Source organism: Theobroma cacao, chromosome 5 (genome assembly GCF_000208745.1).
Source record: "Theobroma cacao cultivar B97-61/B2 chromosome 5, Criollo_cocoa_genome_V2, whole genome shotgun sequence".
Taxonomy (NCBI): domain Eukaryota; kingdom Viridiplantae; phylum Streptophyta; class Magnoliopsida; order Malvales; family Malvaceae; genus Theobroma; species Theobroma cacao.
The window spans coordinates 26,205,711-26,218,395 of NC_030854.1; the positions used below are offsets into that span (position 1 = coordinate 26,205,711).

A 12,685-nucleotide genomic window follows, 5' to 3' on the forward strand; every position below is an offset into this window, starting at 1 on the left:
ATGAGACTCAAGCTAAGCGAATATTCTTTGGGCATCACCAAATCCTAAAAAGCCGTGGGATTGGAGGAGGGACACAAACGAGAAGAGAGATAAATTTATCCTTGTTGAAGCTTAAGAAGCCTGGTAGCATATGACGTATAGAGTTTGTTGGTTCTAGTTTTAAGATGTTCTTTTTGTCTCCTAGTGCTTTGCAGGTAGGAGCGGCTCAATAAGTTCAAAAGCCTAAAGCGAAATATTCAAATGAGGCTTTTTTTATTGAAATTAAAAAAATTATTAAAATTTTATTCTTTTAGCTTTTGAGATGCAAAATTTTTAATTAAACTTTTATAATCAAGTTCTTCTAATATTTTTTTTCAATTTATAATATAGTCAATCCATTTAATCTTTCTTGAGATATTGTTGATCTTAAATAAGATTTTATTAATTTTAGTTTTGAAAACTTCTTTCTCCTGAAACAACACTTACTGAAATTGTTAACATTATTCTAAAAGCAATATAGGCATTTGGAAAAGAATCAAGTCTTCTTATATGATTAAGTATGTCAATTGGACTGTTTTTTTCTTGTATAATTTTTTTTAAAATTTTTAATTATGAAAATAAATCTAAACCATCAATATCAGAATAGTTGTTATATTTTAAGAAACATTCAAGATTAAGGCAATATTCTTTCAAACTATTATCATTTAATGACTTCAACTTTTTACCGTTAAATAAAAAACTAAAAATATTTTCATATATCTTAAATTGTTCAAATCTATTTTGAAGTGAAAAAATTGCTTGATCTACTATATACAAGAAGTAATCAATTCTAAATGATTCTTCAAGAGATCTAGTTATTTCATTATCAACATTCTCATCAGTTTTTTTTTCTTATGAATAATACGTGTATCACAAAATTTAGGTTCTATGTTCATTTCAGATGCAATTTCTTTAGAAGAAATCATAGCAGATGCAAATCCATTTTCTCTATATTTTTCAAAAGAATAAAGAAAACCTTTTAATTGTTCTATAGCAATTGCAAATGAGGCTCACAGTTTTATACAGATAATAAAAGAATAGACTTCTTGTGTATTCTTTGGAGAAAAATTGAATTTAAAGGAAGAAAGAGCAAATGAGAAAGGAAGATTTCAAAAGTGATATTATACATTGAAAAAAATAATTGATTTTATATATAGGAAAAAAATAGTTGTTGAAAATCATTAAATGTGTTGATTAGAAATAAGAGAAATAAGTGAGAAAAAAATAACTGTTGGAGATGATAAAATACATTGACTGTTAGTTTATTAGAAATAAGAGAATATAGTTGAAAATTAATAGCATTCTAAAAATAAGGAAGTAATAAAAAATTAAAATTTATTAGGCACATAATTAAAAAAAGTGAAAGAACAAATAATTTTATTAATTATTTTTTACTTTTACATATTTTTTAATTTTTTTATATTTTTAATATAATTAATTATATTATAATTATTATAAAATTATAAATCTTCTCTAAAATTGAGGCTTCCTCAAATTGGAGGCCTAAAGCCTTTGCTTGGGTGGCTTCATCCAAGGGCCGACCCTGTTTGCAGGGACTCTTTTGTTTTCACAATCCCTTTTCTATGTGACATTTATAGCAATTAATATTTTTGCAAGTTTTGTCTCATTGTTAACCAAAGAAAAGATATGGTGCCTAGGTTGGATTTGTTCTCTACCTACTGTTGGGATGAATGGTTATATTGTTTGTTTTGAAGATTATCATTCAGCTTTCAATTTTTTTAATTAGGGGGAAAAGGGATTCGAACTCTGTTCATTAGGCAAGGGATCATGCACTAATAAATGAGCCAAATGTTTGGGTGTCAACTTTCATTTAAAAAGAAATACTTAATATCCGGTGAAGCAATACTTAAAAAATATTCACAAAATGCCTAATAACAAATTGATATCGCTACTCGCAACTTGGTTTAAGTTGCCAAAGAATATAAACAAATGAACCCAAGAACCCAAAACAAATGCCTTAATGTCACCTCTGCTCTTTGTGATAGTGAGTGAGAGTTTGATGGCAAGATAGACCTCGATGACGTTAAAAAGCTAAACGGTGAAATAGAAAAATCGAGATTTAATCTTAGAATTTTTATCTGAATGGTAAGATAGAAAAAAACAAGACCATTTAATTTGTTTTAAATGATTTAAAGGACATTGTGGTCAAGTCATGCAAAAAATTGACTAAAAACAGTTAAAATTATAATATGTGTCATTTTTGAATTGAACTTATGATAAGGGGTATTTCTCATAATTTTCTTTAAAAAAAAAAAGAAGCAGGTTCAAAGTCTATGAGATTTTTTCCAAATATGTAAAAAATAGTTGCTCTAACTTGACATAAGAATTAAAGAACTTTGAAGAAAAAAATGCCAATGCCATGACAAACGACTGGCAGGCCTCGCTGTGCTGTTTGCCACGTAATACCGTGTTTAATAATAATACTTAGCCGTCAATTTAATGTCTACTGTTTACTAAAAAAGTTTGTCTTTATAAAGTCAATACTCTCTCAAGGGAATGGATGTTTACATTGGAAGGGAAGATAAGGGAGACAAAAGATCAAAATGGATCGTTTGCGAAGAAATGGAAGTGGTGATTGGTCTGAGCTAAGCATTGGGAAGGAAGAAAGAAAGGCAGCATATTTGGTGTGGGAAGATCTGAATGTTGTGACAGCAAACTTGAGGAATGGTTCTCCAAGAAAACTGCTGAATGGGCTGAGTGGATTTGCTGAACCTGATAGAATTATGGCTATAATGGGTCCTTCTGGATCTGGCAAATCCACCTTACTTGATGCATTGGCTGGTATGTGTTCTCTCTCTCTCTCTCTCAAAATTCTACTGGGATGACCCATTTGTTATGGTTTTCTTTTGATGGGATTTGATGTTGTGATTCTATTCCTAGTTGCCAGGACAACATACTTGTTAAAACTAAAAAGAGAGTAGATGGAATACATATAGGTTTGCATGTAATGTTCATGTGTCAATAGTGGTATATATAGACATGTAAAAGAGTGCTTACTTGCACCCTAGAACCCCTCGCATACATGCCTATAGTAGCAAGTCCGAGGATGGAATACTACTAGTCAATTCACTTTTATTATAAAGACCAATTACTTTTTCCATCTTATCTTCTTCGTTTATCTTTTGAAATTTTTTTTTTTTGATGTTTTAAAATTGTGTTCTCTTTTTTTATTAATTTTTTTCTGAACATTTGATAATTTTACATTATTTAAATTTTAAATTTATTTTTCATAATTTTTTTTAATTTTTGACATTAAAGATCATAAAATATTAATTCCATGAAAAAAAATATAAAATTTAATATTACTCTTCTGTCTCGAATTTATAGGTTGGAGTTGTGATTATGTTAGGTGTTGTTTAGCATGTTATTCTGTGGCGAGACGTTGTCTGGGGTGAGAAAGGTGTTTGTTATGGTGCTTTTTTTCTGTGTTTGCTTGTTCTTTCATTGGTTATGTTATCAGCTTTGAAACTAATTTTATTGATATTGACTGAGAAAAAACAAATAAACAAAAAAGTATGAAGGAGGTATTAGTTATTACAAAAATCAGCTACGTATTGCCTGCTTTATTTTTCCATATCATGCTTCACAAAACTGCAAAAACAAAAGAAAAAATCACTCTGAAAGAATCAATGGCCACCAAGAGAAAAATTGATGCTTTTAATCTTCAGTAACTGCCTGCCACACTTGACCAAAGATAGGTTTTGGCTCTGCTGCGTTTTTCTTTCGTACCTGCATCATCGTTGTTTATGTCTGGAAGGTTCAAGGTCCACCATAAATACATACATCTTACACCTATGAATGCAATTATATATGTTTGTATTAAAATATAAGATAAACTCGATTTATATTTTTGTGGTTTTAATTTTTTTTTTTTCAAATGACATTCTCTGTTTTTTTTTAATTAGCATTTTGTGAATAACTTATATTCTTACAAAAAAATTAGACTATTAATTATTTTAATAAAATTATTAAAACAATTTTTTAAAAAAATACAAGAAATAAAAGATAATGAAAAAAATCTCACCTCACAAGGCATATGCCACACCCAAATCTTTGTTTTCACTCCTGACACCTGGGACCGGAGCCCAACTACTTGGAAAACATTTTCCTTGATGTTTGACGCTTTCATTTAAAGCACCTAACTACTTGAATTAACTTGCCATTGGCCAACTATTTCAAAGCATTTATGATAAACAAGGCCAATTATCTGACAACATTTATGATGGTACGAGGGAAGGCCAACGATCCAAAAGCATTTATGATAAACAAGGCCAATTATCTAAAAACATTTATGAGGGATGGAGTTAACTAAATTTTTTTCACGATCCGGAATCACTTTCGAGTTCGTGACAACCGTCGCGATATCTCGATAGACACTCATCTTTCGAGTACCCTATCGAGACCTCGTAAGGCTCTCGTATCAGTTTCTCACCTATCCTGTGATTTACTGTTACAAAAATCATGTTTTAAAACAATACAGATCATTTTTTTCGTCCAAAAACAATAAAATTTTAATTTCTGCCTCACATGGGCATTTTTATCATTTTCGTCAAAAATTTCTAGACAGGTTAAAAATGTAATAATTAGGTGAAAAACGCATATGTCATACTTAGAAATAAGTATTGATATCTAAAACGTTCATTTAAAAGCAAATTATTGACAACTAGTACTATTCAAAAATAATAAATAAAATATTATATTTTCTCATAAAATAAATTTTTATAGAAATATTCGTAAATAATTTTTCGCACATGAAAGTAAAGTAAAAATTGTATGAATAGAAATACAGATAACCAAAATATAAGATTTGATCTGCAATGACATGTGGGCTCCAATTGACCAAGAGGATGTAAGACTGTGAACTCTTACTTTCTATAATGCAATTCCGAACTTAGTTCTCGACCTACTCCACTATCTACAAACTGTCATGAGCTTGAAAAATGTATAAGAAGAAGAGATGAGATTTTGTAATCCTAGTAAGTAAACAGATACCATCTAAAGTATCTAAAGCCGAGTAAATGGAGACAATAAAATATCCCATCCCAATATGCATTTCATAACTTTGAAATTTATTCCATCCCATGAAAACAATTATAATTCAATTAAAATGATTTTCAAGGCTTATGTTTCTCATAAAATTTGGCTCATGCCAAAACTCAACCTCGGAGATACTTGATCGTCATCAAAGCATCCACTCGAGTCCGCTAAGGCTGTTAAAATGACTTATTCATATAAAATAGTCGTCCCTTGGCGTTGGTTGAATCTCACTTTCACGTGGTGGTAAAGCGTGAAGTGGACTCAAACCCCTCCACAAGAGTTACCGTACGCGCCTCTCCCGCAAAGGTAAAACAAATTAGCTGGGTTTATCGAGCCCCTCTAATATGATGGTCCATGAAAACCCGCCACTGCAGTGTAAGTTAGCCCCACCATAATCATAAAATAGTTTAACAGTATAACAAGGTAATTTTTTTATAATAACTAATTTGCACGGCAATCCACAATTCATGTAATTTCAATACAATAAACCAGCCAAGCATGCTCACACTATCATAAGCCATTTGAATTAAAAATACAATTCATACTTAACAACCACAGTCTCCATGTACTCTATTTAAAAAAAATAACATTCATCATTAATTTCAAACAATTTATAAAACCATTTTATAAAAACACATTTATTTATAAAACACGAAATTTATCCTTTTTAAATCCATTTTTCATAAAATTTATAAAATTTCATAAAAACTACCTTAGATAAATTAAATGATAATAAGTTTACTCACAGTATTAGGAGTAGAAATACTCCTATCTTCCGCCCTCGGGTGCAGTCTCTTACCCGAAACAATTGACTCACCACCTATCCATAATCCATGACACAAAATTCAATAAATTGTGTCAATTTATCATAAATTATTTCAGGCTCTTATCCATGCGTATGCACTAGATAGGATTTGAAATGTCTAGACAATCGCTTAATTGCGGTGTCCGACCTAACTCGCCTATACACGGTGTAAATTCCTAAAATCCCCAATTCGACTCCAATTCCATCCATTTCAATTTCAATTATCCAATTATATCCACAATACCTCAATGACTGTGAATTTGGTCCAATTTATCAGTCCGGACTATAAATTACGCTTTTACCCCTAGTGGGTAAAAATTTCAATTTATTGCACCGAAAATTCCCATTTAATTTCCAACCTCATAATTCATCATTTTTCCACCCAATTCTCTTAAAATAAAGTCAACCTCATCCTCACATACCATTGGCTAGATTCGGCCTAGAGAAATTCATGGAGAAGATAAATATTTTTCTTGTTGTTTTACTCATAAACATGCTAAACTAACACTAAACACTAACATAGCTCAAAATCAAATTTATCTAACAACTTTCTCTCTCTAAACCCATATGACCAGAATTCAAATCATCCTCAAATCACATGATTCAACCATGAAAAATGATGGAAAATGCATGGGAAAGGTAAAGCACAAGACAAATTTAAGAAATGTTACCTTTTTTCACTTGATTTTTGAATTTCCACCTATTTTCCCTTTAAATTTCTTAGCTAGGGTTTTATTTTCTCCTTTCTCTCTCTTGTTTCTTGCTTGGCCGAATGTTGAAGAAGAAGAATGGGTGGGCTGATTTTTTTATGCCTTTTTTATTGTTTAATGAAATAATATTATTTTATTCATATTTTAAATATTTTATTAATTCATTTTTTTTTCTAGCCATCCATTTGTCCTACTTTTTCCACCATGCATTCCCTTTGACTTATCCAAGTCTTAAGTGAAATTTCCAGATTTTTTCAAAGTTTTGGTGGAGCAAATTTTTCAAAATTACACTTTTGCCCCTGAACTTTTCAAAAATTACATTTTTACCCCAAAAATTGAAAATTTGCCATAATGCATAATTTTCACTCCTCATACTCATTTCACACTCCAAATAATTAAATTTGATCAAAATCCTTTCAAAAATTAAATTTTCGATTTCGAATGGTAAAATTACCATTTTACCCCTATACTCTAAAAATATCGAAAACTCATATTTTTCACTGCTAAATCTTCCAATTGTACTTCAATACTCATGTCATACTCAAACATGTCAAATGGGGCTAAGAAAATCTTTTCTAAAAATTTTCATTTTGTCCTCAAATTGCAAAATGATCATTTTGCCCATAACCGGACAATTTTTCGGATTGACTCCAAATCGGATCTCGAACTCTGAATTACCATTTTGAGTCATCCCTGAACTGTGAAATTCTCAATTTCATCTTTAAGATTTTGATTTTATCTTGTTCGATGTTTAATCGACTTAGCTATACTTCTAGGAGCAAAATCATCTTTTGTTAATTTATCGGGCTTTCTCAATATACAAACATTCTATCGAGTATGTGAATGACACCGTAATTACTTTATAGAGCAGGGTTTGACAATTTTTGTCGAGGATTAAAGATGAAGAAGAATAATATATAAATAAATATAAAATTAATAATTTTTTATATAATTAAAATTGTTGAAAAAATTAAAAATTTACGTTATATAAATAGTTAAAATGATATATAAAATTAATAGTTAAATATGATATATAAAATTAATAATTTTTTTATATAATTAAAATTGTTGAAATACTAAATATTTAAAGATAATTTTCATTCAATTAAATATAAAACGTAAAATATAAAAAAAAAAGGTATATTTAAAATAATTTTTTTATACAATAAAAATTAATAAAATAAATGATATAGTGGTAAAATTTAAAATAATAATCAATAATGCAACGTTATAATTCATATTTAAGAATTATATAATAATTTTTTAATTTTTAAAAATTAAAATCAAATTTACATAAAGAGAAAAAAATATGACAGGTAGAAGAATATGATTGATGGTTCGTAAATAGAATAGAATTAAAAAAGTAAATATAAATAATAATAATAATAATATAAATAAAAAAAGAAGATAAAATAAACTTTATTTCTTTGTAATTTCACAATAAAGAACAAAAGAGAAAGAAAATGAAAAAAAAGAGGAAAAGAGGGGTAGAGAAAATTTAAAAAGTTAGAGAAAAATTAAAGAGTTAGAGTAAAATTAAATAAGACTTGTGAAGTTATTTTATTATTTTTTATTATATTAATTATTTAATAAAAAATTATTTTGAAAGATCATTAAATATTTATATATAATAGAAAATTTTAAAATTTTTAAGAAGGCTATGATGTCACGTTCTGGAACTTAAACCCAACCTCATGAGATCTTAAACTCTTAAAATAGAGATTAAGAAAACCTTAAAACTAACAAAAAAAAAAGGAAGAAGAGAGAGAGCTATTTAGAGAAATGAAATGTTTTGTTATTTCTCTTATATGTGGTACAAATAAGGAGAAGGAGTCTATTTATAGACTGACGGCCCTCTTGGTTAAATAAGATTAAGTTACAAAATAGAGATAAGATACGGTAAGATAAGAGATTTGATTAAAGAGATAATATTCAAATTAAATCTAAATTTTAATATAATATAATAAATTTACACTTAAATCTAGATAGATATTAGTAAATTTAAGAGTTTAAATCAAATTAGACATTCGTAAGAGTGTATGGACATTTTTACCCCTATGTCACTGGTTGGGCCTTCGAATTGGGCTGTTGGATTATCTAGCTTGTTGATTTGTTTGGATTATTTAACTTATTTGTTGGGTTTGAGTTGATCTGAACTCGAGTTGTGACAATGGGACTTTCCGTCCTATTTTCAGCCATATTAATTTCATACTTCATGTAGAGTAGACACTAGTTATTTGCATATTTAAGACCCATAATTGCTCTCAAACCGACCAGACATGGCAATTGAATTAGCAATAAATGAAAACAAGTGCATCAGTTAGGCCAAAACTGATTTCAAGCCCTTCTTTTTTTTGGTCCTTACTGCTGGCAGGCAGGCTCTCATCAAATGTCATAATGTCTGGAAAGGTACTATTCAGTGGTAGAAGCCGAAGCATGGGATGCAGAGATATTGTAAGTACAAGAAACAACCTTGTCAATCATTTTTTGTTATAATTAATTGTATTCCCTCAAACATTAGGAATTAAGATTAAAAGGCTGAGATGAAATTAATGTTGATGAATCAAGAATTTTAACGCATATTACATGATAATATTGAACCATACGTCTTCCTATTCATGGAAGTTAGTCTTTTGAATCTTAAAAATGAAAATTCAAAATTTGTGAGAGCATGTCATGGACAAAATGATAGATGGTATCTGATGTGTTTTCTGGCATATTTTCCCAAGTCTTATGCCACTCAAGAAGACGTTTTCTTGGGAACTCTAACTGTCAGGGAAACCCTGACTTACTCAGCCCAATTGAGGCTTCCCAACACGCTGACAAAAAAAGAGATGGACAACATTGTTGAAGATACAATACACAAGATGGGTCTTCAAGACTGCGCTGACAGAGTGATTGGGAACTGGCATTTGAGGGGCATAAGCGGTGGGGAAAAAAGAAGACTGAGCGTCGGTGTAGAGATCTTGACACAACCCCATGTCCTGTTTCTTGATGAACCAACCAGTGGACTTGATAGTGCTTCAGCTTTCTTTGTGATTCAAGTTCTGAGAAATATAGCTCATGATGAAAGGATTGTTGTTTGCTCCATTCACCATCCAAGCAGCGATGTGTTCAACCTCTTTGATGATTGGAGAAACTGTTTACTTCGGAGATGCTCAACATGCTGTCAAGGTGAAAATTCAATGACAAGATTGTCCATGTCGTGCAATTCCTGTTTGATTTTGTTGGGTGTGAAATTGTCTTGATTTTGGTTTTTGATCTAGTGTAGTTCTTTGCTGACGCTGGATTCCCTTGTCCAACTAGAAGAAACCCTCCAGATCACTTCCTTGGATGTATTAATTCAGATTTTGACAAAATCATAGCCATTCTAACGCAGACTAGGAAACATTTTGTAAGTTGCACAGAAATATTCTGTTCCTCATAGGACAACTTCTTCTTCAGTTTATCAGCAGGAGATATGATTCCATTTCATTTATTTTCAACAGGAAATGATGCCATTGTCATCAGGTTCTTCAACCAATCTGACAACCACAGAGATCAAAGCAAGGCTTGTAGAGAGATATAAAGCTTCTGACGACGCAAGAAATGCAAGAAAAAAGATTCAAGAATTCGCTCTTATTGTATGCAATTTAACCAACAACTCAATAAATATTCAAATTTTCTCTCTTTTTACCTTTGCACTAGTCTTTTAAATCCCAGAGAGAGTTACTCTTTTTGGATCTTCCTCTCCTCAATTTTGGTGCATTAACTTTGGAGTGATCACAAGTTTACAACCTCGCAGGAAGAAAATTGCAGTAAATCAAATACAAGTAAACCTGGCTGGTTGGAGCAGCTGCGTACATTGACTCGTCGATCTAGCCTAAACGTCTGTAGAGACATAGGATACTACTGGTTAAGAATTGTGTTCTACATTTTAGTGTCATTAAGTGCTGGCAGTTTCTTTTTTAACATGGGGACGAGCAACTCTGCCATCCTTTTAAGGGGAAAGTTTAATGGATTCATCTATGGACTCATGATCGTTTTATCCATCGGAGACCTGCCTTTCTTCACAGAAGAAATAAAGGTAATTTCATATTAGAATTTGCAGAATCTCTCTTTATCAGGCTTTGACTGTGGATTTTCCTACCAAATAACAAGGTGTTTCGCCGCGAAAGATTTGGAGGCAATTACGGAGAGGCTGTGTTCGTCGTATCAAACTTTCTCTCGTCATTACCTTTTGTGGCTGCAATTTCTATCAGTTCAGGAACAATACTATACTACATGGTGAACTTGCATCGAGGATTATCCCACTACTGCTATCTCTGTATCAATCTCTTGTGCTGCATTGCCGTTGCAGAAACCTGCATGCTAATTGTCACCGTACTGGTACCAAACCTCTTGATGGCCATAGGAGCTTCAGCTGGTCTGGCCGTAAGCTCTAAAACTACTCACTAGATTACTTGAGTTAACCTGGTTTCGAACAAAAAAGGCATTTGTGATCTAAACAACGGAGCTGTTGATGCAGGTACTAGTGATGATGCCGACTGGCATCTTCCGAAGGCCCCTTGATCTTCCCAGGTTCTTTTGGTACTACCCTATGTACTACATCAGCTATGTAGCATGGGCAGTAGAGGTAAGCAATCAACCTGACTCACAGCCTCTTTAAATTAACTTTGGTAAACATTAACAATATCTTAATTTTAGTCTTACCTGGACCCCTACCCTGACTCCTCTTCCCCCTCTTTCCAAACAACCCTAAGCTGTCACTGGGGCAAACTGATTTATGAATAACCATTTTCCTCGTAGATCAACTAAACAGGTTTGAGCTTCGAGAATCGTGAGGTTTGCTACCCTCAAATGCATAAACCATTGTTTTCTTTCCATTTTAACAAGGACCACTTGCTTTCCTAGAAGCTTCAGTAGTCAATATTTCATTCACCCAAACATCTGAAAAGGTCAAGGATAACACAGCAGGCGAAGGTACCTACTTACCAACTACAAACGTGGGAAGATTTTTAACAATGTTTGATGCAGGGTCAATACAAGAATGATATGATTGGGCTTGAATTTGATCCTCCAGTGCCTGGAGAGCCAAAGCTGAAGGGGGAGATGATCCTCCGGAATACATTTGGAGTTAAGCTTCATCATTCCAAGTGGTGGGACTTGGCGGCACTTGCCTCTTTATTAGCAGTTTTAAGGATACTCTTCTACACGGTTCTTAGGTACAAGGAGAGAGCATCGTCAATATTGCACAGATTTTGTGCCACAACTATCCAACATCCCTTTAGAACATTTCATCAAGGGAGTAAATCATCTTGGTAAAGCGACACCAACAATATTATTCAAGGAGGGAGTGAGTCATCTCCGAAGGAGACACTGACTTCTTCTGGACTTATTCCGAAAAACATATCCTATTTTCATATCTAGACACTCTGATTCTATATGACAGTGATAAATACGATTGTAGAACCTATAGAAAGATGCAAATCCTAGTTTCAATCAGAAGTCATAGCAGTGAACATAAACGCAATGTAATTGTTTTCATGTATTCATACATCTTGTGTGATTGATATCAGGTATGGAGACATACAAAAGCCCACTTGAAATCTGATAATCAATCATTAATGAAAGGAAATGTATGCTTGACAAAATAGCAAGGTTGATACCTTTGGAGTCTAGAAACCCTAGAATCGGGGAGCCCCATTGATGAGATTCTCTCTCAAATGTGATGATGAGTATGAGACCACCAGAGGTAAGCTTATATCACATTGTTGTATCAATTTATGAGATTTTTGTTGACAATTTCTGCAGTTTAATTAAAGCAGCCAGTTTTTTTTTCCCCCCAAACATAGGCAAGGTCACTTTTATAAGCTTATGAAAGTAGACAACTAAATTCAGTCAAGATCATATAACGAGAACACGAAAAGGCCTGGTCATACATCAAAGAAAATGTTGGGATAATCATGCTTTCACATATTGCCCAGTCAACTAATAGAAAACTCAATTCTCATACAGCCATTTGTGGTCTCAACACAAGGAAGGCTTAAAAGAGGATAGCAGATTAAATCAGAAAGCAATCCATTTTTCTCAATAGTGATGCAAGTTATGGAAA

General features: G+C 31.9%; 1 pseudogene; it reads left to right on the forward strand.

Annotated features, from left to right (window-relative positions):
- On the forward strand, positions 2,570-12,375 carry LOC18598886 (annotated as a pseudogene).